Here is a 27380-nt window from a genome sequence, read left to right on the forward strand (position 1 = left end):
AACATAAGCCCTGTGAGTGGGGGTGGCAGGGGTGATGGGCAACATGTCCCCAATGGCTGGGGGGGCAGGGGTGATGGGCAACAGTGCCCCTATGAGTGGGGGTGGCAGGGGTGATGGGCAACATAAGCCCTGTGAGTGGGGGTGGCAGGGGTGATGGGCAACATATGCCCTGTGAGTGGGGGTGGTAGGGGTGATGGGCAACAGGTCCCCTATGGCTGGGGGTGGCAGGGGTGGATGGACAACAGGTCCCCTATGAGTGGGGGTGGCAGGGGTGATGGGAAACATAAGCCCTGTGAGTGTGTGTGGCAGGGGTGATGGGCAACATAAGCCCTGTGAGTGGGGGTGGCAGGGGTGATGGGAAACATAAGCCCTGTGAGTGGGGGTGGCAGGGGTGATGGGCAACAGGTCCCCTGTGAGTGGGGGTGGCAGGGGTGATGGGAAACATAAGCCCTGTGAGTGGGGGTGGCAGGGGTGATGGGCAACATAAGCCCTGTTGGACAGGCCACATGAAGGGCTTGCTCCCTCCCCGCATGACAAGGCCCAAGCCCCGGACTCCCAGGTGTTACCCACAAGGGCAACCCTATGGCTGGGGGTGGCAGGGGTGGATGGACAACAGGTCCCCTATGAGTGGGGGTGGCAGGGGTGATGGGAAACATAAGCCCTGTGAGTGTGTGTGGCAGGGGTGATGGGCAACATAAGCCCTGTGAGTGGGGGTGGCAGGGGTGATGGGAAACATAAGCCCTATGGCTGGGGGTGGCAGGGGTGATGGGCAACAGGTCCCCTATGAGTGGGGGTGGCAGGGGTGATAGGCAACATAAGCCCTGTGGGTGGGGGTGGCAGGGGTGATGGGCAACGGGCCCCCTATGGGTGGGGGTGTTAGTGGTGCAGGCCATGCAACCCGTATGGTGGGCTGTTGTTAGTGGCCAGGATATGTATCCTCTGTGTGTGTGTGCCATTTTGCGGGTACGTGATGCTTGTTTATGTGGTAGGTGTCTGACTAGCCATCTGCGCCATTGGCGTCGGTCCCTGATCCGGTCTTACTGTAGAGTACAGGTATGACCTGCGCGATGGGATTCATGATGTGTTTGTGTCGTACACGCTGCTTGTTGCTCCGTCTCGTACCCACTGCAAGCTGTTCCGTCTCGTAGCCGTGTATTGATTTGTGGCGCGAATCGTAGCTGATATGCTTGTTTCCCGGATGCTGTGACGTGCCGTACGTGACGACCCGTCCGGCGCGTAGGAAGAATGCATCGTACTTGTCATGCCGGAAACTGCTATGGATACTGCTTCCGGGCGACACGGTTCCTCTTTGGGAGTTACGGCTCGGACGGAGAATGGGTCTTGATTCACAGCCTACGTCTCGGTCGTGTTTTTGGCAGTTATGCGCATTGTACTTCCTATACAGGACGGACCGGCTCCGAGTACGTGTCGGTCGCAGCGTAAGGCTACGGACAGCTGTCCGACCGGCCATCGGAATCGGCCCCTTAATGTTCACACACAGAAATGGTCCCCTCTTTATATCTCATGGTGAGGCTGATTGGATACAATAAAAATTATGCTTTTTCCTATTATAAAGCTCTTTCTTATGATGTTCCCAATTGAGATTCCCAAAAATGTATTTTCACCGATTGACAAAATACTTTAAAAATAATTAAGGATTGGGAAAAAAGCACGTATCTCTCTCTCTCAACTCAAGTTTCCCAAGGTATATGGTGGAGTTAATTTTCCTAATTTCCATTGCTACCACAAAACATTTGGAATTAAACAAATTCAAGGAATCTTAAGATCTCCTTTGTCTACTCATAATAATTTATGGTCAGATTTAGCATTCACACTTATTCATCCTTTCACACATGCTAGATATGTCTTCACTTCTTAGGCCGTGGTTACCACCCACCTTGTCACACACTTGTAAATTGCTCAAACCCTATATGGTACATAATAATTGAATCGTATATCAATATCTTTCTGTTCAAAGCAAGGCATCTATTATAAATAAACTGATTGGTTGTTTACATTTTGCCAGAACTAAAACCAAGGTTGCATTTTTTTGGGAAACGAACCTACGTTGTACATGCTCAGTTGATATGTGGGATAACATTTGATTGGAATTACATTCCACTGCACACTTGGCCACTTTAAAGCATACCTTACATTTGCTTTATAACAGATTGTACTACACACCTGAAAAAATATTTAGATCTTGGTGGTCTTACCGCCATCCCGCTGCGGTGGCAGTCCCTAGTACTCCGCTGAGTCGACGGTCTTAAGCTTGCCATATTTAGATACAAGCAGGCTACCTCGCCATCCACATCAACAGAGTTTTCCTGCCATGTTCACTGCACATCACCGCGAATGCTGCAAACTCAAATGCTGGCGAATACTCCTCCATCACTGTCAGGGCGGCGGGTTCACACGAGTAGATTTAGATTTTACAGTTCTACTGGCGGATTACTTGTGGCAGTTTCCAATGGATTGAGTCTGTCGCACTACACGCTCAACAATGCACCATCACTGTAGCAATTGGATGGATGTTAGTAGAACACACCTGATGTTCATTTGACGAATGGAGACACCTGCATACCATGCTATAAAACATTCCCCATTTCAGAGCATGATAACTTACCATTCCAGCTTCACCACAACTTTTACTACCAGAGGCTTTGCCAGTCACGTGAGGGTTTTGTGTTCATTCTCGCTGTCTCCTGTCACTTTATCCCCTTTCATTTAGTGCCTTGTGGTCAATTATTTATTTTAATCTTATTTTTTGCACAATGCCAATCCCAAAATTCCTCATTTTACTGAGGGAGAATTGTCAGACATGGTGGATGAAATCCTAAAAGTAGAGCCACAATTGCTTGGAGCCTAAGTTCAAAATACACATTTTCCAAGAAAAGGCAAAAGTGATCCAGAATTCTGTAGCAATCAACCTGCCACACAGAAGGAAATTAGGAAGTGGTGGAATGACCTGCGAGGGAGGCTGCATTCCCTGGCATCTAATTGTCACATGGCGGCCAACAGGACTGGTGGTGGTTCTTCCAGGACCCAATACCATTCATGCTCTGGGAGAAGAAGGCCTTGCATATTATACATACTGAAAGTGTGACTGGAATACCTAGGGGAGTGGCGTCTGGTAAGTTACAATTTGCAAAGTCTCAATAAACCTTGATGTCCTATTTGTTCTCAACTCAGCTGTTGCCAATGTGTTCTGCACATATTTCCATTACATAGAAGCCTCAAGCTATCAGTATCACATAATTTAGATTGTTTGTGCAAATGTATTGTGTTGCATCTAAGATTACAGGTGTCAATATCCATTACATGTCACATGACGGTATGGTGACTGTAAGTGTTACAACATCAAATAACCTATTCCACATATGTGTCATATTGTAGGTGTTTGGCCCATTTCCACTTCATATTTTCCAAAGGTACATTCCACTAACCATTCTTCAAGTGTTGGCAAGTTGTCTTTGAAATTACTACAACTACCGTAATGCCCTGTTCTCAAAAGAATATTGCTATCTCATATTGCTCATTCCTTCTTGTCTAACAGATTTCAACATATGGTAATGTGTCATGTAGTAATCAATCCTTATTCAATGCCCTCTTCTGAAAATGGTTTGTGTTGTTTTCTGAATTTTGTGCTGTTCTTCTCAAACGATGTAATTCATGTCATGAGTTTCACAAATCAAACTCTGTTGCCACAAACATTTAATGTTATGGAATGTACTATGCTGGATATAAGTGCTACTTTCAAAAATTGACCCTGCAGTGTTCACATGATGACTAATGCCAAATATCCATTTTACTTTTGGAAATATCTGTTTTGTAGTAGCTAGGCTTTGGAATTGTCAACTACACATTTTACCTCTCCACTGTGTAGGGCTAAATGGTTGGGAGATGTTAGGTCTATTTCCGATCATTTCAGGACATCTTATTTCCTGCTCATTTGAAGTTGTACTGTTTAAAATTGCTAGATGTTATGGTAATATGTGCAATAACACTGAAAGTATCATAACAATAATCTCTACCTATTTTGTCTCCTATCTAAACGTTTTTGTCTCAAAAGATTTTAAGGTACAATACACACTATTACTAATACATGTGTTCTCAATTTTTCAAGAGGTCCAACTGGCAGAGCACATGGCCAGGAATCTGCCACTGAAGAGACCTCCACTCCAGCCGAGGATTAAGCCTTCAGTGAGTACAGCACTCCTGATACTATGGAGAAGCTTGAGGAGTTTGGTACATCTGGTCAGTCTGGACAGTCAGCTCCAGTGACACTCCCTACGACCACATCAACACCTCCCATCCCAGCTGTAACACCTCAGCAAACCAAAGACTTCACTTCCTGTGTTCCTCCCACTGTGACACTGTTCGCGTTCCCCCCCACTCCTAGGTGATGTTGACACCAAACCACCACCAGCTTCAGCTCACTCAGAACCAGTTGGATGGGGCACTCTGGGGCAAGGGCAGAGGTAAGTGGTGTTAGGGGATGTGGGAGGGTGTTTGTGGGCCAGCATACTGAGTCCACTGGGATCACGGACACCCAGTGCACGATTGACCAGGTCTTGGGAACCTACCATCCATCCCACAATATGATGGGCCCGGTACTCATCAACCTCCAGGAGATGAAGCAGTTGCAGAGGGAGCATAATCAGCAGATGGAGGCCCATAACTCAAATATGTGCTTCCTGATTGGGGTGCTGCTGGACATTTACACCAATATGTGTGGGGCTTTTCCAGCACCATCTGTCCCTTTTTGTGGTCCTACAACATCTGAGTCATCTACATCTGCCGCAGGAAGGGAGGCCCAGCCACCAGAAGAACCACCTGCAGCCCCCTGCAGCCCCTGCAACTGTAAATTCCCTCATCACCCGCAAGAGAGGACCTCCACGCTTATTTCCAGGAGGTGAGGATGGCAAGACCACTGACACCACCAGCACGAAAGGCTGCTCCTAATTTTTTCCAGTGTGTGCCTACCATTCACTCTGTAGACTAATTTTGGGCATATTTGACTTTCTGATGCTACTTGTACTTTGGACTTCAAGCAATTGTGGCTCTCCAACCATGGTTTCATCAACCATGACTAACGTCCACACTTTTTAGTTTGATATCTCATTTTCATCCAGTTTGTTTTTTCACGTTTAGGTCATTAAAATTACTAATCAAAAACTCATAGAATAATGTGGAATATCTCAACTCTATCAATCCTTTTTTCTTTTTCATCATAACATTACAATGACAAAAATCAAAGGATTGTGTAAACATAGATACTTTGCAAGTACGTAATGTATTTCTCAAGTTCCCAACCATGGCTCCCAAAAGATTATTACCATTACATCATCTACTATTCTGTTCATTTCATTTGACCAAGAATTGTCTGTAATTATTTGCACTTGTATAACAATCCATATATGTCACTGATACTCAGTGCTAGTTTGCACATTTCCAGTTCCAGGCCTTGCCAACATGGACGAAGGGGATATATTCAGAACAATCTGATTGAAGAGGTAATTGATCATTCAGTTGTGTAAGCAGCTAGAGCCAGACATAAGGAATCCCACATCAGTAACACTAATAGACCAAAACATTTTGTAGACACAGGATCATTCCAAACCACTGTTCCAGAATCAGGTGGAATGTCACAACCAAGTGTCAGTGGTGTCCCACAAGACATATTGTCTACAATGATGACACACATCAAACACATCCACATATCACACAATGAGGATTTTGACAACGTGAAGGTGAAAGTAGCATGATTTGTCTCCAGTACCACACGTGGTTAGAGCCAGTGATGGCACACATATTGCTTTAGTGCCAACACAAAACAGATTACAAGTCCAATGTAAACTTCACATTGTCCATTCAAGTACAGGAGCATCCCATGTTCCTTTTGCACTTCAGAACAGCACCAAACACCTGAAAATGTTACAACTCTGAAATGAACACATGAAGATGACATGGTGAAGGAGCCTAAAACAGATCAGAATGAAATGATTACCCATCAAACATAACATGATAGACACATTACAAATTTTACATTTGGAGGACTCACTTTCACAAACCAATCAGAGATAAACAATGTAACTGAACACAGTAGTCAATGTGTTCAAAAATCTGATCACCAAACACCTTTGACCTGATTTTTGATGAACATGCCCTTTTCAACAATGCACCGCCACATACTTCTCTCATCACCACATCAATATTTGGTGTAACGGTGAAAGAGATAACATGTAAAGATATACTTACTCCCATGAGAAGAAGCTGTCAATGACATCTTGACATAATTCAACTCCTTCCTCTTCACCACTATTATCTTCATTTAGCACATGTGGATCTTCACAGGTGGCTCTTCATGGACTCTATCCTCTGCGATGTAGGGAATGTACCTTCGCAGGGCGATGTTTTGGAGCATTCAGCAGTCCACAGCGATTTGGCAAATCTTATCGGGTGAGTAGAGGAGGGCTCCGCCAGTTTTGTCCAGACAACAAAATATGTCATTAGAGAGCCCAAAAGCCCGCTTCACTGCCCACTGTGTTCTTCCATGGGCATCATTGAAGCGGACGTCCTCTGGCATTGTTGGATACCTCAGCAGTGACAACATTCATGGCCGGGTGGGATAAGCTGAGTCTCCTAGACGGAAGACAAAAAGAGCCAAAATATGTAACACAATTTCAGATTATTAGTGTAAAAATTACCAAAACAATAACATGAAAATTGAATGTACTCTCAGGTCCAAGTTGTGACTTCTGCAGGTGTATGGGACTGTTTCAAAGTACAAAGGGATCATGAGCAGAGCCGGGGAAGTGGGGGTGGATGCTTTTGATGTACAAATTCTGTGAGCAGACAACTTCCATGTTGATTGAATGGAAATCTTTCAGATTCCGGTAGACCTGTTCTTTGGGGTACAGTGGCACTAAGGCAATATGTGTGCCATCAATTGCTCCACCTCATGGGGTAGGTGACCTAAACCATAAAAGTCAACCTTCACATTGGTGAAATCCTGCTGCCATGGAAACTGGATGAAGCTGTTGATGTGTCTCATCATTGACGAAAGAACTTCTTAGAGAACATCACTAAAATGTGGTTGTGACAAGCCACCAGATACTGCCACAGTGTATTGGAAAGAACCTGTGGCCACAAAATGAAGTTCATCCATGAGTTTAACGATTGGTGTAATAGAAGTGGGATTCGTGTTGAAGATCTGGCTCCAGCTGATGACACAAATCAAGTATGGTTTGCCTATGCAACGTGAACTTCTTGATCATACCTCTTTCTTTCATGGTGGCAAGGTCTGGAAATGGGCGGTACACCGAAGGCTGCTTTCTATTCACTCTCCCAGGTTTATTGAGTCTGCACTGGAAAAACATGTGAACATTTTTTACTTTATCCACAGTAATATATGTGATGAGTAACACAAAAATCATGTATTTTAACAAAATGCATATGGTTTAATGCATTTTTGAACCAACATTTACTTCTTGTCCTTTATCCATCGCAAATGACATTTGACCTTGAAATAAATCTTAAAAATAAATGTGTAAATAATACATTTCAAATGTATTATTTTCAAATTTTATGTATATTTTTATATTTGTTCCTCAAAAAATACTGTCAACGGAGGTGTACACAACACTGCACTAATATCACGTTTATGCACATTAACGCACTACACATAAATGTTTCATTTCAAATAATAAGTGTCCATCAAAGTGTGATTATATGAACAAACTAGCCTCAATTTGGAGTGGTGGTGACGTACTTAACAGTCTTTAACACACCAGTTTGAACTCCTAAAACAGCGGGTGCCTGACCTCGCCGATAGGACATTTGGAATCAGATAGCGGCGGCAGAAATTGATCCTGCAGTGGGCGGTAAACTGCATGACGGACACAGCCATAGGCTCATGTTAGTGAACGTAACAGTGGAATTGCAATGGCTGTGTCTGTCACTGCTGAAGATCGCGAACGTTGTGTACATGTACACAGCAGTTGTGAAAAAAGTATACTTGCCTCCTAACACTGCTGCTATCAATACCTCCTCCACGTTTATTTGTGTTTGTCACCCCTGGGAGCAACCACGCAAGGTCAAGCAGGGGAGTCCCTGCCTTCATGACAGAGGTGGTGTAGTTGCTGGCAAAGGAGGTCCTTTCCCTGTATGGCCAGCTCTATGGCTCACCAGAGGAACAGGTACATGTCTGGAATACATATGTGAATCTGTCTAACTGTCTCATTTCAATTTACACAGACTACAACGTGACTTTGAGTTACAGAGTGAAGTGTAGTGAGTGATGTTAAGTGTCACATAATGTGGTTCTAACATAGGACAATGATGTTAGGGATTTGTAAGCATGCTACAATGTCAAATAAACAACACCATCAATATGTGTTTTGTGTATAAAGCCCTAGATTCCATTTAGTGTGTATGTAGAGAGCTATGCATGTATATGTTTGATGTACTTGTGATAAGTTGTCAAATAACATCATGGTAAATCATAAACACATTATATAATCTTTATACCTGGAGATATTTATGTACTGTGTAAAAACAATTGAAAAGGATGTTAGCAATATATATTATCCCACAAAACACTAAGCCTAGATCAGGGATCTCCAAAATGTCATTTGGAAGGGAGCTATCAGTAGCTTCTAACCCCGTCTGAGTATTACACAGCCTTGAGGTCACTTATTGGATGGGCACAAGGTGACCATTGCAATGTAAATGTTGAGGAAAGGATGTGTTCAAGTTGCATCATGAACATGGTATACAACGTTTACAACGCAACTTTTACACCGCACTACCATTACAACGAAACTGTAACAACGCGAAATCTGTTACAACGCATGCCATTACAACGCATGCCATTACAACGAAATGCACTAGATGGCGTGCTAACATTAGAAATAGTGTAGTTTTACTATCCAAACACCTTCCCTACTGCAACGTGGACTGGAGTTAGAATAGTAAATTATACATTTCTAATGTCAGCACTCCATCTAGTGTACGTCGTTGTAAAAGCATGCGTTGTAAAGGCTTGCGTTGTAACAGATCTTGCGGTGTAAAAAATGCGTTGTAACGGCATGCGGTGTAAAAGCATGCGTTGTAACGTCATATATCCCATGAACATCAGGCGGCAGATAGCAAGTCATGTCATTGAGAAGTGCTCATTCAAAATCAGGTCCAGGCTGGGGCCGAGTCACATGGTCATACAATTGAAGTACTGCTATTGAGAACATATGTCCTTTGCAGCTCAAAATTTGAGGTGTGCTTAAACTATTCCCAGAATGCTTTTAAATGGACAACAGTTGAAAGGGAGAGTTCCCCGACATCTTGAGCTAACACTTCTTTTCAATTGACTCACGTTTCAAAAAATGTCATGTCCAATCTTCGGGCCCCTTATTCACAGTGACCACTGTTCGCTGTGCCAAAATTAATGATGTTTAGCTTTCAGTAGTTCACAATCTTTTGCACTGATCAGAAGTAGGTCACACCACCAATTATGTAGAGGCACCTGGTCTAGATAATATCCCAGGCCTGGAATTGTGTGTTTAAACCATGACATGGGATGACAGGTCACTATTAAATTGTTTGTGAGGATATTGGTTTAGGTCAGCATGTGACAATACATATGTTGTATGCTAACTTATGAGTTATGCTATGACTGCAGTGGTCTATCCGGCGTTTGATAGGCAGTTGAGGGCCCAACAGCAGCAACAATCAATCTATCAATCAATGGTTTATTAAGGGCAGCTATTCACCTGGAAGGGTCTCAAGGCACTGGGGGAATGGGGGGCATAGCTCCTAGGCACTCATGGAGGATCGTGGAAGGCCAAGTGGGTCAGAGGTCTTTCCTGACCTTTCAGGGTACATGAGGTGCCGGATGCTCATGGTGATTCATTAAAGAGCCAGGTCTTGAGGTCCTTCTGGAACTTGGGGAGAGTTGGTGTTTGGCGAAGGTGGAGAGGGAGGGTGTTCCAGGCCTTTGCCGTGAGGAAGGAGCGGGAACAAACTCCTGTTCTGGTCTTCTTGATGCGTGGTACCTTGGTGAGAGAAAGATTGACTGAGCAGAGGGATCTTTGGGGTGCGTGGAACGAGAGGTGATGGTTCATGTTGGCAGGGCCGGTGTTGTGGAGGGCTTTGTGGGTGTGGGTGAGAAGCTTGAAGGTGATGCTCTTCTCGACAGGGAGCCAGTGTAGTGCCCGCAGGTGTTGGATGATGTGGCAATGGTGCGGTAGGTTAAGGACTAGTCTGACGGCGGCCTTCTGTATGCTCTGGAGTTTGCGGGTGACGTTTCTGTTGATGCCGGCATAGAGTGGGTTGCCATAGTCCAGTCTACAGTTGATGAGGGCATGGGTGACTGTTTTCCTATGTTTGAGGGGAATCCAGTTGAAGATCTTTTGAGGTAGGCGGAGGGTTTTGTAGCAGGAAGAGGTGGTGGCATTGATCTGGTGGTCCATTTTGAGTTTGGAGTCCAGGATGATTCCAAGGTTGCGTGTTTGGTCCATGGGGGAGGGAGGGTTCCCTAGGGCAGGGGCCACCAGGTGTCATTACAGGCATTGGGGTGTGGGTCCATGATGAGCCCCTCTGTTTTGTCTGTGTTGAGTTGTAGGCAGCAGTTCTTCATCCACATGGCGACTGCTTCCATTCCATCTTGAAAGTTATGTTTGGAGAGGTTGGGTCTGTTGGACAGGGAGAGGATGAGTTGGGCGTCATCTACGTGTGATACGATGTTGAGTTTGTGTGATCTGATGATGGATGCGAGGGGCAATGTAAATGTTGAACAGGGTCGGGGTAATGGAGGAACCTTGGGGGACTCCGCAGGTGGTTGGAGTGGGTTCCGAGAGGAAAGGTAGGAGTCTGACCCATTGCATTCTGTCAGAGAGGAAATAGGGGATCCAGTTGAGGGCCTTGTTATGGATTCCCGCGTTGTGGAGTCTGCGGGCTGGGGTGTGATGAGAGACTGTTTCAAAGGCCGTGGACAGGTCCAGGAGGATGAGGGCCACAGTCTCTCGTCTGTCGAGGAGAGAGCGGATGTCATCTATCGCTGCAAGAAGGGCAGTTTCGGTGCTATGGTTCTTTTTGAAGCCTGATTGGGAGGAATCGAGGGTGTTGTTTTCTTCTATGAAGGCAGTGATTTGACTGTTGACGGCCTTTTCCATGGCTTTCGCCAGATACGGGAGTGAGGAGATCGGTCTGAAGTTTTTGAGGTCAGTGGGGTCCGCTGAGTGTTTTTTCTGAAGAGGGTTGATCCCAGTGTGTTTTCAGTCATCGTGGAAGGAGGCAGTCTCAAAGGAGCGGTTGATGATTTGTTGAAGCTCGGGTGCAATGATGTCTGTGGCTCTGTGCTGGATGTAATGGGGGCAGGGGTCCATGGATGCCCCGGAGTGGGTAGTCTTCATAATCTTTAAGGTGTTTTCGCTGCTGAGTGCAGTCCAGCTGTATAGTGTCGGCATCGGGGGGCACTAGACAAGGGAACATTTTGCATGGAGGTATATGACATTCATTTTACTGTTAAATTCTGAGGTAAAGGTAATACCTTGTCTAGTGCAACTTTGACATCATGTTACATTGCACTTATCCCTACGATGTGTGTTGCATATGTTTTCAATACTGTAATTTTTTCCATTTCTTTAAACACACCTGTAGGGTGACTTTTCGGTTTTTATTTGGCTATCCTAGTTTTGTGCACTTGTCTATTTTTTGGCAGGCAGCTTGCAGCAAATTTGTACATACAAAGTGTTGATATAGGCGTGTTTCTTTAAATTTCTAAGACGTCAACATTACAGTTATATATATATTTAATTTTTATTGTAGAGTTTTATATAGCGCGAACTTGACCCGAATCCAATCGGGTATCCGAGCTCTTTATATAGCACCAGTTAGGTTGCATGAGGACACACATTCATTTTTTTGTTAGGCACAGGGAGATTAAGTGATTTGCCCAGAATCACAGGATGTTCAGCGTCATTACCGAGACTCGAACCCAGTTCCCCAGGTCCGAGGTCGAGCACCCTAGCCGTTAGGCCAACTCCTCTCCCCTATATTACACATTGGTATGCTATTTCTTGTAAGAGCAATTTCTAAATGCATGAGCCTGTGCAAATGTTAACACACAAGTCATTGGGTAACAGGTAACAGTGGAGCTTACCATCGATTACGTCCATGATCCAGTAATCCAGTGGAGCAGATTTTAAATTATTTTTTCTCCTTCTTACAGTGAAATATTGGTGGCAGCAATTGCCAGTAACCACCAACACTCCTGCCGTACATTGGTGTCTCACAGGACTGGGTGCTTTTTTGAACGATCCATTGCAGATGGAAGATGTACTCCAAATCTGTGTTTTCAAGTTTTACTCTCAACCATCCCACTATCCAGTACACGTATTCACATAAATATAGATTGTGAGACACATCACATCACATCTTGGGCTACTGCTGATTATCAGAGTCAATAATATTCATTTATTAATCATTAAGTAATCTTGCATAGCTCTGTTGTCTCCTCTAGTCACTTAAGAATGTTGTAAAATAGAAAGGGCAGTCAGATGTGAATCATGGAACAGTGGCCCCTACAAAATTCTGGATGAACTAGGTTCATACATGTTTCATCGAGGTTCATCAAAGATTTTCTGGAAGTGTACCTATTTCACCCCTGCCCTCACACTTTCAGAGGGTATATATTTCATCAGGTTGGAGGCTTTTTGGGTTGGTGGTGTTTGAAGGCAGACTGCCCACTAGTTCTTATGCACAGTGCAAAGAGCTTTAAATTTAATCGTTGTATTTCCCAGGAGCACATTGAGTGCCTTCTGTGATGATTTTATGTGCTCATGCTTCCTCAGGTTTAAACTCATTCGGGCCACCTGACTTTGGAGCTTCACAGACTGTTGACAAGTAATTATCAGCAATATTGTGTAACTGATGCTGAATATTTCATAAACAATGTGATGGATGAAATGCTTGAATTAATCCTAGTGACTGGCAATTGCTCAGGCCGCATGTCAATCCATCACTTTTCACCCACCATGCCACCTCAGTTTGTTCTTTGAACATAGCCATATGCAAATCAGTCTTGACCCTTCTCCAAAAGGAACAGTCCAGCCAGCACCGCCAGTCCAGCTCCTCCCTGAACAGTAACACAAGCAACCCAGGACTAGTTTTGCCCTTTTTATGGCTCTTCAGTCAAGTATAGCTTGGGTCCAATGGCACAATGGCACAGTGAGCAGGGGACCCACGTCTGGCATACCCATCACACTTTAGGCATGAGAAACAAAGTGATGGATGCAATGCTTGAATTAATCTCAGCCATGGGCAGTTGCTTGGGTCACATCCCAAACCATTGTTATTCATTCACAATGCCACTTCTGTTTGGACCAGCCATATGCAAATCAGTCTTGATCCTGCTCGCTTTTTGTACACTTCAGTGCATCACCCGAGTGGGACTGGTATGACCAGATGTAGTTCCCTTGCACACTGTGCCTTTAGAACCAAGCTATGCCAGACTGGTGAGCCCTATTAATGGCAAAAACCAGACTTGGGCTGCTTGTGTTCCGGTTCAGAAAGAACCTCGCCTGGCAGTTCAGGCTGGACTGTTCATACTGGATCAGGATCAAGACTGATTTGCATACATATGGATCGAAACTGATGTGGCATGGTGAGCAAAATAACAATGGACTGGGTTGCGACCTCAACAATTACCAATGGCTGAGATTATTTCAAGCATACAATCCATCACTTGCTGTATATTTCAGTGCTCACTTTTTCAAACCATACCATCTCCAAGGCTCCTGTCATTCCCATATGGCATCTGTTTGGAGGAGAGGGCATATTTTACAAACAGTGAAAACAGCATACTGATTCCTCTTGCCTAGGTTCTGACTTGAAGACTGTAGGAGAGTTCTGGCTATTTACTTTCAGCTCTATACACATTTAGTTAGGAGGCCAACCAGAGAACAAGGAGTAAATTCAGTTCCCTACTGCACCAGGTTCCTGAATATGGTTCAATTCAAACATAAGAAACCTATGGTACTGAAATGTGATATTTTTTAAAGATTTATTGCATGATTTTTCTGGTAGATACAAATTTGATAGTTGTGACTGAACCTTTAGAGAGTCATCTGCTACTGTCCTAAAAGCTGTGAAAAATGGTGCATGTAGATACAGAAGGGCAAGGAGGGTATAGATGACTCCTGTGTCACTCCTATGAAAGTGTGATTGGCCATGAGTCTATAGGAGTGATTTGAATTTGATGGCTATTGTTTCAGAGGAAACAGAAAAATTCATTCCAGCGTGGGTCTGGATAGTCCACCCATTGCTACAGTCATCATTGCCGAATTTTACGATTTACTATGTTATAGATTTATGAGAGCTGCACAAGAATGAGTTTTGACATTTTGTTTTCGTCCTAGGAGAGCAAGACATAGCCAGAAATATTGTCTAATGATATTCAGTTCCATGTATTCTTTTACCTTCCTCATAACTATGCTTGCCATGATCTTAACAGGAATGGGTAACTTGCTCATCTTTGCTTTCTTTGCCTTGACTGCCTCTCAATGGCATGATGACTTGCATTACAAAGGCTTGTTTTAATGGTTCTAGTATGACTCCTTTTGGTGGGGTGGCATTAATCAATGACACAAGGGCATTTTATGACTGAGGAAGGAATTACATGAAGCACACAGCAGGGCAGGCACATCATCAAAATGTCATGTTTTAATTTAGAGAAAGACTACAGAGAAAGACTCAACAGAATATTAAAACAATATTACTGGATCACAAGGTGAGTGTTATTTAGAAGGTCCAGATTAGCCAGTTTGTGATAAAGACCTCTACCAACAACAGTTTCAAATACAATCCCAAACATGTTCTGACAAAGATGCTGTATTAAGAAATGCCACTTATATACCGAGAAACACATATGATTGCTCTTCCTCCAACACCAATAAGCCTTGCACTCAGCCCTAAAGGGTGCATTCCAGACTGGGGTGTTCAGCTTCAGCGGGGGTGGGGCTCTTTATGGGTCTCGTCTATCTGTAGCTCGACAGAGAAAAGCTGATAAATACCATTATAAAGAAATACAGCAAGAGTAAACAGGATGATAGAAATATAGGTGACTACAAGAGGGACAGCTGTAAGGAATATTGGATAGAAGGAAGGGAGAAAAAATGTGTGGATGAGTGGTTTAAAAAATTGGTGGATGAATACGTGGGTGGATGGGTGAGTGGGTAGATGGATGAGTTGGTGAAGGGATGAGTGAATGGATAAGTGGATCACCAGGTGACAGGATGGCAGAGTAAAATGGATTAATGTATAGATGAGTGGGTAAAAACTCTGTTTAAAACGAATAGAGACAACCTCAGAGAAGCAAATTAGTCCTCCAAAATCACTGTCAGAGAGTATATCGCTCTGCACATCTGTTTGGGTATGATACCGTATCTGGGGTGGATAGACTCCTCCTGCTTACATGTTTCTGCCTAGGTTTTGTAAGATGGCACCCGAGTTTGCCTTTGGGGCAGTGTGATGTGGCCAGTATTGTGATATGTCCATATGATTAAGTTTCACTGCAAAGTTTTCTACATTTCAATTTTTTTTTTAACAGTTATCAGGATTTTACAGAAATGGTCTTACTTCCCATTATCCAGAAGTGGGAAATTTGAAATCCCCTGGCAACCCTGGAGTATCTTCAAATCCACCCTGGAGTATCTTCAAACCCTGGAGTCCTCAGAACTGTGTCAATATATGCTCCTTCTTAAGGTGTGATATCAGAAGGAGCAATTCAATGCTGTTTTGATTTGCTTTTATTTTATCTGTATTAGAGTAATTTTAAAGTATGATAGCAATGTTACAACATTACTTATTTATTCCGCAATGTGTTTGCCACTTGCACTTCATCTGGCTAACCAGGCAGGTGTCTATCAAGTAGGGCGACCCCTCTTTATACATGAAATGCTGCTAATACCTATATACTCTGCCTATGAATTGTATTTTCTTGCCTGAGAGTCCATGATGTATGCACTTTAATGTAATCAAGGCCAATGATAGGTTTTCATTTTATGATGCACATTTTACTTTCTATGTGATGTACTCTTGTCTTGTACTGTGATGTATTTTTATCTGCTGCACTTTTACACACACGTTTGTTGTCGAAATAAAGGTTTTAAAGTAGACTAGATGTAGTACCATAGTCCACGCTGTTAGATGTTAATTAAGTAGGTTTATTGAAGTGGGTCATACTGTAGAGTAGATCCAATACAGCAGCCCACCAGGAACAGCCTGCTAGCTGCTCAGCCCATCCACCAACTGTCACCGCTCACACCAGTCACCAAAGCATTCCACACACCAACATTCCACACAAAACACTCACACTGGCTGAGCAGCTAGAAACAAGATAACAGAGAACATTATGACTACAAGAAGATACTACATTATCTCCTTCCTATAAATAGAAGAATAATAAAACCAAACTTTTAAAAACTATAGACAACAAAGTACAACAGAAGTCAATAGTCCATAACCCAGGGATGAACGGTAAAAACCACATCACGAGAGGGAAAAGCACTACACAAGGAAGAAAGATACATATGAAATACCCATCCTCCTCCTTTAATAAAGAAAAGAAAATACAAACACAAAATGTATACTCCCCATGTAAGGAGAAAGACCATGTAAAAATGTGAAAAAAGGGACTGAGACCCAAATTCCTGCCCCTAAATAAGGAACCAAAGGGACCAAACCCAATTGAAACTGAAAAACGACGGTGAAGCACATGGTGACTTACACACAAAATATGACAAACGTGCAGCACATGGTGGTTTATGCACACTAGGAACATGAAAACCTAGCACCAAGTGGGACTAAAACCCAATCTTTGCGTGAAAGCGAAACAAAACCCTTAAGTCAACCCTCATGTAAGGGTACATTGATGTACAGTGTGGAAATGGGACTAAAACCCATTCCTAGCGTGAAAGGGAGAAAACTGTGACTACCACCCACTAAAATACATGGACCACCCATCAGTAGTGAAGCATAAACTGTGGTAACACGAAACCTTACTAGACATGAACTTTAAATCATGTAAACTCTATTTACAAAAGTACCTCATGTAAAACATTTTAAACCCATACCTCACGCTGGTGAGCGACCTCTCACCCGAGTTGTGCTACTCTGGGCACACACTGGTACAATGCACCCACCAATTGTTTGACACCCACACAAGTAATATAGGATGTGCTTAACTGAACAAAAATAGCACGTCCTAAAACACTTTCACATGTAATTTAATGTAATATGGACAGTTGAATCCTCGGTGTCAGCACAAACAGCAAAACGAAAAAATAATGGAAGCGAACATATGTTAAATGTACCTTCTCTAGAATCTGGAGAAACTTGTAGAAACTTCCTCAAAATCGTGCCAGAACACGAAGTATAGTTGAGCACTGTAAACGCCATCAAAAATGATGAACAACCAAACCGATAATGAAACAGTGCCTACTGGTGTAAAGAGCACAGCAGTAGAATGAATTTGTGAACAAAACCTAAGATGGCCACACGTAGACGACGCTGAGCTGGATGGCTCTCCACACATCCTTGCTGCAGAGCGTCCCTTGGGCAAGCCAGGTGACAGATTAGCAAACAAAGACGTCACTGAGGACAACTGCGGCACCGCACGAGAACAGAAGACAGGTAAGGTGCGCGCGCACAGTTCCAATTTTAAATTTCTTCATAACGTTATGAACAGTTTCACAGCAGCAGCGCAAAAAGGCTTTAAAGGCATCAGTAAGTGGTCACTTACAAACTACTCACGTTGTTTTGAAAACATCACAGAACACAACAATAGAGATATTAAACCAAAACAAATCGGGTGGCATACCGAAAGTCGTAGTAGCAGGCACAAGTGCGCTGCAAAACAACCAGAAAGTGTCTCCAAAAAAACTGCGCCGCCTCTGCGCCTGTATACTCCATACAAGTCTACTGGCCATAACGGTAGCACTCCTCTTCCTCCAGAGCAAAAGCCAGCTAACCAACAGGGCCAGGAGCTTGAAATTACATTGTGCACGCACACATCCAGATGACAAAGAAGGCTGTCAGTTTTGCTGTGATGTAGACATGCTTGCTGTGAATGTACCACAAATTGGTGCATCAAAACACTCTTTGCAGACAGTGCACTCCGTTTACCTGCAACCAAACGTTGCCAAGTCCAAATCAGAAGGGACAAACTGATTTGCAGATGAGAATTAAAAGCTGCCAATGCTTGTTGTAGGCAAAACGCACCATGTACCAAATTGCAACTCCAAATGTCCTTGAACATCTCAAAGTGCGCAGCATTCATATTAGAGATGACATGTAGAATGTCAAAAATTATGTTGCTTACTTTCCTTGAAGGCGCAGTTTTTGTAGATGTGTCCAGATGAAACAAAGTACAACACGCTTGGGCTGGGGCTGGCTGATGTAATGGACATTGGTGGGGCTGCAAGGCATGCTGTACCAGTTTCCTATGTTTCCTTTGTGTCTTCTCATGTTTCAAAACATCTTCTTGTAAGTCAACTTGTGCTGGATGTATGGCCTCTTGTGACCCAGACTTGTTGCAATTTTTCTCCCGTGTGTTGTCTGCGCTTGTAGATCATGAGGCTTCTTCCCAACATGTTGACTATTTGTAGATGTCATCTTAAGCTTCCTTCAGACTTACTTTTGTGCTTGAGAAAGTCTCTAACTCATTGCCAAAAATAATGTAGTAACTTAGTCCACGCTGGTAGATGTTGATTAAGTAGGTTTATTGAAGTGGATCATAATGTAGAGTAGCTCTAATACAGCAGCCTCACTAGGACAAGCCTGCTAGCTGCTCAGCCCATCCACCAACTGTCACCACTCACACCAGTCACCCAAGCATTCCACTTATGGCCCACACATTAACATTTCACACAGAACACTCACACTGGCTGAGCAGCTAGGAACAAGATAACAGAGAACATTATAACAACATGAAGATACTACACTAGATGATTGGGTAAAAAGATGAGTGATTGGATGATGGAGTGGATGGACAAATAGATGGATAAGAGTGGATTAATGTATGATGGATGGGTGGATGGATGTCAGGGTGGGATTGATGAATGAATAGCTAGATGGTTGAATGGAAAAGTAGGTGGATGGATGGGTGGGTGGGTGGATGGCCGAGGGATGTGTGAATGGAATAGGAAAAGATTGATGGATGAAAGAATATAAATGTGAAACAGTAGATGTCACTGGGTGGATGGAAAGTTGAATGGATAGATGTCAGAGACAAAGGAGCTCTTCTAGGGAGTGATGAGCTCACTTGCTTCGTTTGCTTGGTGCCATCATAGGTTTAGTTCAAAATGGGGGATATTTTCAATTTATAGCTAATTCCAGATCAGTAAATTTGGTAAACTTTTACTGGATACAACCTGGCACTGAGGGGCTGATTAGTCTTCAAGTTTTCCTATTTTTTTTAATTTCGCTTACCTTATCTTTGTAAAACATACTGACCATAAGTAGGAGGCCTGCACGAAAATTACTTAATTTCCTTTGCAGAAATTATGTGAAATGACCGCAAAATTAGGCAAAATTGCACGTTATTAGGCTCCAAGCCAGTGTGAAACTTTACGCTATCTTTTGGTCCCAGTGCATCTTTGGGTCCATTTTTAGATGTGGGAGACACGCAAAATCACACGTGATGTGAACAGCAGACACTCCTGTTCTTCCTGTGCTCCCGCCATTGGGTTACCAGAACAACATTTCAACTACACAATGTATCATAATGGTGCAATCTGGGGCATTTCGCTTTAACAAAAGTGTAATGCGAAATACTAGAAAGTTTAAAATATTTTCCCCGAGCCTAATAAATATCCGCTGAGGAGAAACGTGTTGTCATGTGAATGCCATGATATGATGTGATTGACTTCAACAAAACGCTGTACACCACTGAAGAAATTGTTCTTTGACAATCTTGGAGACAGAGAGCTGAAGATATTCCATGACAACTAATTTTAATTTACCAAATGACAAACACGTTTAAAAACATGTCTAGTAAAAACGAATACGTTATTTCGCACTGCAGTGAAATCAAATGTTCATAGACATGCGCTTCTGGTGACCAGAGTTAATATTCATCTTTCAAAATGACCGATGTAGACGATAGAGGCTTTGATGAAATTATTGCATAATTTTTAAATAATTATTGCTAACGTTTTGGGCCAACGTCAATACCTACTCACAGAAAATATGTTTTATTAAAAAGGTATGCTGGTGTATGTTTCTTTCATTGTTTGTTTTAAGTAAATTTAGTAACAGGGAGGCCATTGTGTGGTGAATTAAACAGTATGGGTTTGGTTGGACTTCATACCTAAGGATAACATTGAGGCAAAGTCACAGCCATGTTTTTCAATAATAAAATCGGTTGTACAGAAAGCCCACAGCTTATTTTGACTTACTTCAAATGTATAACATTTCGCAATGAACATTTGATGAATATTTTAGGCACCGTTTATAAATGTCTTGTTTATCCCTACAGCATGAAATCTTCTCATTCACGTGCCTTTGCACATGTGGATGTAATTTGCATTACTCAATAATGAAGCAGAATAATGTACTCAGCTCGAGCGCTTTCCAAATTTCCGAGCAACACCGCTAGGAGGCAGGGACACCATTTTTAAATCCCAAAGAGTCCACAAGGCTCACCTAATAAAGGTACCCCAATTGGGAACTGTCTTCCGAGATCCCTTTCAAGGAAAAAAGGGTTCAGATGAGGTTTAAATTAGTTTAAAATGTTCAATTAGTTTATTAGATGTAAAATGTATTAACGAAAATTGAAAGATCTAAATGCATGTGTTTAACCCATGCCACTGTTGCAGACTTATTTATAGAAAAGCACGTATCTGGTTTCTAAAAAGAAATAATAATCATAAACTAAGAGAATTAAAAATCATTAAACATGAAAATCCATGTGCTGAATTTGTAAAAATTTGATATTTCAACGTATGACAAAGCTAACAGGAAAGTGAAAATATATATCCTCGAACTCGAAGTGAAAAAGTGGCAATTAACAGTCCGACAAGAAAGACGGTTTCCCTCTCTCAAATAAAAATTCAAGTACTTAACATAACTGCATCGATGTGAGGACATATTGATCAGTGTTGTCCTTAATCCTTAAATGTACAGGCAACACAATGAGAATGATTGTCACATTCTGGATTGATTAAGCAAACACAAGGAGATGATGGACAGAGCGCTGAAACTTTTCAGACACACCCCCAGCCACAGATCTGAGTTGAATCCATCAAACTTTTCAGACACACCCCAGTCATGGATCTGAGTTGAATCCATCATTGTTCTTTAGCTCACTACACCATCCAAGTTCAGAACAAGCTATATGCAAATCAGTCATGACCGTGTGCCTCATGGGAACAGTCTAGCCCAAACTGCCAAGCCTGGTCTTCCCTGGACCAGAAACAAGCATCCTCGGACCGGGACCTGGGTTTCGTGCTCTCCATGCCCGAAACCGGTCCTAGGATGCTTTTTCCCTGTCCAGGGAGGACCTGGCCTGGCAGTTTGGGGTGGACTGTTCCCATGGGAATCAGGGTCAAGATTGATTTGCATATGGCTGGGTCTAAACTGGAAGGGCATGGGGAACAATAAAACAATGGATTTAGGCCCAGATCTCTGTACTGGGATGAATGTATGACATTGTTCAGCATTCTGTCCATCAATTGTCCTTTTTGTTTTTGACACCAAAGGGCACCACAGGGTGAGGCAGGGTATCACAGAGTGGCTGCAACGGGTCAGTGAGTACATACAATTGAGCTACATCAGGGGCTTTACATGGTAAGATAGCACATATTTGTCATCTTCCCTTTCACAATTCTATTTTATAGAATTTCTTTTGTTCATTCCAAACTAAATTTTGTGGGAAATACTTTTACCTTGTGACACAGCCCCATCACAACCCACTGTACTACATTAAGCTTAACTCCTACCCATGTTAATATTCAAGACTGCTTACATTTTATTTAAGTTTTTATTTAAGGTTTCTAAAGAGCACTGCTAACCCCCGAATGGTGCCCTCAGAGTGCTATGCTCTCTGAGGAGTATGGTACGTGACCAGGTAGTGAGTACAAACCTTGCATTCAGTCGAAGGTGGATCATGACTAATGGAATAGTAGGGATACTTGCCTATGTAAGAGGTAGCAGTTCAGTGCATTGTGGGAAATGTGCCAGTCTTCGGTGTCTGAGCAACATCGCTAAGCACTTTAGAGAAAAAAGTCATGTTAGCCAAATGCTGTGAAAAAAAGATGAGATTTCAGATGTTGTATGAACTTGACGTTAATATTGTCAAGTCATAGATCCAAGGGCATGTGTTAGAACTGGGGTCACCTATTCCGACGTGGTAGCTTGGCGCGAGGTAGGGAGGCACCCGAAGACAATGTGTAAAGCAATTGTGCAGCACGCACTCACACGGATTCAGCCATGCGCACACAATGAAGGACACTACACCAAGTGTTTTGATAAAACAGGATTCTTTATCTATTTCAAGTAGTGGTGAATCAATTCATTTCAAGAATAATGCTGGTACAGTCACAAAAACTATGAATTCATTTAGGTAGATATTCCAGCTAAACACAGGGCAACAGTTAATTCCTCACAGTGCCTAAATCAGTGCATTTCAGGGCAACAACCGATTCAGTACGGCATAAAACAGGTATAATATTCACAACCGGCACTCACAGGGCAATATTTAACTTAGTCAGGTCAAAACAGTTGTAAATCCCCTTCAGGTGATTAACACCAATAACCCCAGGACCCCGGGCAATTTATTCAAAGGTCTAGAGCTGGCATTGGCATGGTAGTAGTTCCTTTAGTCAAGCAACCATAGCGCGTAACCCATCAGTCCCCTCCCCTGGTGGAGACACAACGAGGCCCCGCTGTTAGTTCGGGGGCCCCTCTCCTCTAGAGGGGGCAGTATTTCTTGAGAGTAATGGGGGTCCCCAACCTTTCGCTCACTTGAGGGGCCCAGTCATAGGTGAGGGCGGACACGGGGTTGCTGCGCTGTACACGCGATGCTCCTGGGCAGCCCCGCCGCCCCCTCCGAGTTCGGTGTTGCTGCGGGGGAGGTTACCTGGTGGCTTCAAAGCGGGCGATGCTCCGTCCCCGGCGGCGGTGGTACGGTCGGGGACTCCCGCTTCCCTCGGAGCCTCCGCGTCGATGCTCTCAGTAGGTCCCCGGGCATCCTTTCGGCCCAGGAACAAGTGGGTGTACTGCGTTCTGGGGGGGGGGGGCAGGGCTGCCGGAGCCAATCCACGGGCAGCTCTCAGAGGGCGCAGCCCCCAGGACCAATGTGACTGCGCCTCCCTTGGGGAGTGGACGACGTCACTCTCTGGCCTGGCGCGGCCTCCCTGGTTACCGCGGCGGCCCTCCCAGGCTTCAAGGGCCGTAGCGGTGGAGCTTGAGCAATGCAGCACTGGGGCAGCGGGCTTTGGGGACACGGCGACGGACTTCCCCCCAGGCGGCCTCTCTCTCAGCGGCACGGCGCCAGTAGGCGGGTCCCGGGCCACAGCAGTGATGGCGGTGCAGAAGTAAGTTTCACTCAGTGGGGCAGGGTTCCCGGGCACTTAGCGCTTCCGTCCCCACAGCGCTCGGTCAGAGGGCCCCTATTAATTCATTCCATTAAATGGACCAGGGCATTGCAGCGCGTACGTGCCCAGCTCCTCGGAGGCACGACACGTGGTTGACACAGCACGTGGGGGGTGTCACAGCGCTTGAAGGCACAGCGCTGGGTTGTCACAGCGCTTGGGGGTCACAGCGCTTGAAGACACAGCGCTTGGTAGGTACAGCGCTTGCACAGTTCGGCGTCTGGAAGGTACAGCGCTCAGGGATGGGACAGAGAAGTAGCGCTGAAAGATGACACAGCGCGCAACTGCAGGCAGCTTCTCTCTCAGGGGCACAGTTCTGTCAGCACAGCGCTTGGGAATCAAAGCGCTTTACCTGCAGTTCTTGGAGGGCCCACAGCGACAGTCCAGGTCAGCACTTGTCTTAGGGGGAAAGGGGATGGCAGGTCCCCCCTGTGTAGTGTAGGTTTCTCCCCTAGGCCCAACCACCTACGCTCCAGCAGAGGTTCCCCCAGGTCCAGTGGTGCCCCAACTGACTAGTCAGGTTTCCCTCCTTTCCTCTTATACCCCCAGGTCAGGTGACCCTCCTGCAAAGGCGGCAAAGCATAGTCCCTCCCAGGGCTGGAAGGTTCCAGGAGCTTCCACATAATAGTCTATGGGACAAAAAGGCGGGATGGAAGAAGATACTGTATCAAAATGTCCCAGCCTGCTCCTAACCACTAGTGTGTGTATGCAATGGCCACTCCGCAGTAGCAGGGGCCTGTGGCTGCCATGTTGTTAGGAGAGAGCACCTGCACCTCAGCACTGTTTAGCAGTGGTAAGGTGCCCAGAGACCTAGGGCCAACAAAAAGATGGCGGCAAAAATGAGGCGACAAGGGCAAAAAAAATGGGGTAGGCCACCGTAGGGCTGACAGGTCTAACATGCGTCCCCCCCAGCCGAAAGTGGGGAGAGCTACCCAACCTCTAGGGAGTTCTCATCACTAAGGCGGAAGAACCGTGAGAGACCGTCAGCGTTGGCGTGGTCTGCTCCGGGTTGATGTTCCACCCTAAAGTCCATCCCCTGGAGGGAAATGGACCACCAAAACAATTTGGGGTTTTTGCCTCTCATTTGCATGAGCCAGTGAAGGGGTCGGTGGTCGGTCTGAATGAGGAAGTGAGAACCAAAAAGATATGGCCTCAGCTTCTTCAGGGCCCAAACCACGGCGAAGGCTTCGCGTTCTATCGTACTCCACCGCTGTTCCCTGGGGAGTAGCCTTTGGGAGATAAAGGCCACTGGCTGGTCTTGGCCTTCCTCATTCAGTTGAGAGAGCACAGCTTCAATGCCATGCTCAGAGGCGTCTGTCTACACGATGAATTCATTGTTGAAATTTGGAGTTCGAAGCACCGGAGGAGTGCACAACACGTGCTTAAGGGTTTCAAAGGCCTCTTGACAGGCAGTCATCCAGATGCCTTTAAAGGGTTGTTTTTTAGATGTCAACTCAGTCAGGGGGGCCACGATGGTTCCGTACCCCTTGACAAACCGGCGGTAATAACCCATGAGGCAGAGAAAAGCCCGGACCTCCGTTTGGGTTTTGGGGGGCTCCCAGGCCAAGATGGTCTCAATTTTGGCCTGGAGGGGTTGCACCTTACCCCCGCCCACCAGGTGTCCCAGGTAGACGACAGATCCCTGTCCAATCTGGCACTTGCTAGCCTTGATGGTTAGGCCAGCCCGTTGTAGAGTTTGTACCACCTCCCGGAGGTGCTCCAGATGGTCCTCCCAGCTGCTGCTTAAGACAGCTAGGTCGTCCAGGTAGGCAGCTGAGAAGGCCTCTAGGCCAGAAAGCACCTTGTTGACCAACCGCTGGAAAGTGGCCAGAGCATTCTTGGCCCTCGGGAGTGGAGAACGCAGTCTTCTCCTTTGCTCCATCGGCCATGGCAATCTGCCAATATCCTGACGTCAGGTCGATGGAACTTAGATTCCGAGCTGCTCCCAGTCGGTCAATCAGCTCATCCGCCCTAGGGATCGGGTGAGCATCCGTCTTGGTCACGGAGTTCAAGCCACGGTAATCCACACAGAACCCAAGTTCCGGTGTGGTGCCTGGTGGGGCCGCTTTCGGCACCAACACCACCGGGCTTGCCCAAGGGCTGCTGGAAGGCTCGATCACCCCCAGCTCCAACATCTTGGCCACCTCACTCTGGATGCTGGTCTTGATCTTGTCGGACAGCCGGTAAGACTTGGTTTGCACGGGCGGGCTGTCCCCTGTGTCCACGTCATGGGTACACAGAGGCGTGATCCCACGAGTGAGGGAGAACAACAAGGTGTACTGCTCCAAGACCTGGCGGCAGTCCCTCTGTTGCTCAGGGGTCAAGGATGGGGAGAGGAACACTCCCTCCACCGATCCATCCTTCTCTTGTGTCGCCAGAAGGTCCGGGAGAGGCTCGCTCTCTTCCTCCTCGCACCCATCCGTCACCATGAGTAGAGCAAGCTCTGATCGCTCGTGGTGCGGCTTCAGGTGGTTGATGTGGAACACCCTATGAGGTTGTCGGGGGGTCTTGAGGTCAACAACGTAAGTGGTCTGGCCTCTCTTCTCCACAATGTTATATGGTCTTGTCCACCGGTCATGAAGGGTGCTAAGCTCTCCGGGCTCCATGACCGACACCTTCTGTCCAACATCCAACTCCACTGTCCGAGCGTTGCGGTCATACCAATCCTTCATGACCTCTTGACTAGCCTCCAGGTTGTTTGAGGCTTCCTTCCACAGCTTGGCCATCTGTCTGCGGAATGTCAGCATGTAGCTGACCTCGTCCCGGGGAAGCTTCATAGAAGTCTTCTCCCACCCCTCCTTCACAAGACTGAGGGGCCCCCTAACGGGGTGGCCATAGAGCAGCTCAAAGGGGCTGACACCACCCCCTTCTGCGGCACTTCTCGGTAAGAGAACAGCAGATAGAGTAAGAGGACGTCCCACTTCCGTCTTAAGTCCTCTGGCAGGCTCTGGATCATCCCCTTCAGAGTCTTATTGAAGCACTCTACGAGCCCGCTAGTCTGGGGGTGGTAAGGAGTGGAGAACCAGTAGGTCACTCCACACTCCTTCCACATGGCCTGCATGTAGGCCGACATAAAATTAGTGCCCCTATCTGACCCCACGACCTTGGGGAATCCCACACGGGTAAAAATCCCCATTAAGGCCCGCGCCACCGCAGGTGCAGTGATGGTCCTCAGAGGGATCACCTCAGGGTACCGGGTGGCTTGATCCACTAACACCAAGATGAACCGGTGTCCTGAAGAAGTCGGCGGGTCCATCGGCCCAACAATGTCAATGCCTACCCGCTCAAAAGGGGTACCGACAACTGGGAGCGGTTCCAGAGGGACCTTCAACTTGGTCCCAGTCTTGCAACTCGCTTGACAAGTCTTACAGGTCTTGCAAAAGGTGTCAGAGGCAACTCGCATTCTGGGCCAGTAAAAATGTGGGACCAACCGAGCAAAGGTTTTGTCCTGGCCCAGGTGTCCTGCTAGTGGTATCTCATGTGCCAATTCTAGCAGAAAGGCCCGGTAGCATTGGGGGACCACTAAGGTGCTAGATGACCCATGCACCGGAGCCTTAGGCTCACTGTAGAGGAGGCCATCCTCCCAGTAAATAATGTAATTGCCGGTCTCTTGGTTCGTCGCTTGGGCTTCGGCCTGTCACCGCATACCTTCAAGTGTGGGGCACTCTCTCTGTGCCTGACAAAATTCCTCCCGGGTAGGTCCTCCTTCCACCTGCCATTCTGCAGGGG

The sequence above is a fragment of the Triturus cristatus genome, chromosome 12, assembly GCF_964204655.1.
Source record: "Triturus cristatus chromosome 12, aTriCri1.1, whole genome shotgun sequence".
NCBI lineage: Eukaryota > Metazoa > Chordata > Amphibia > Caudata > Salamandridae > Triturus > Triturus cristatus.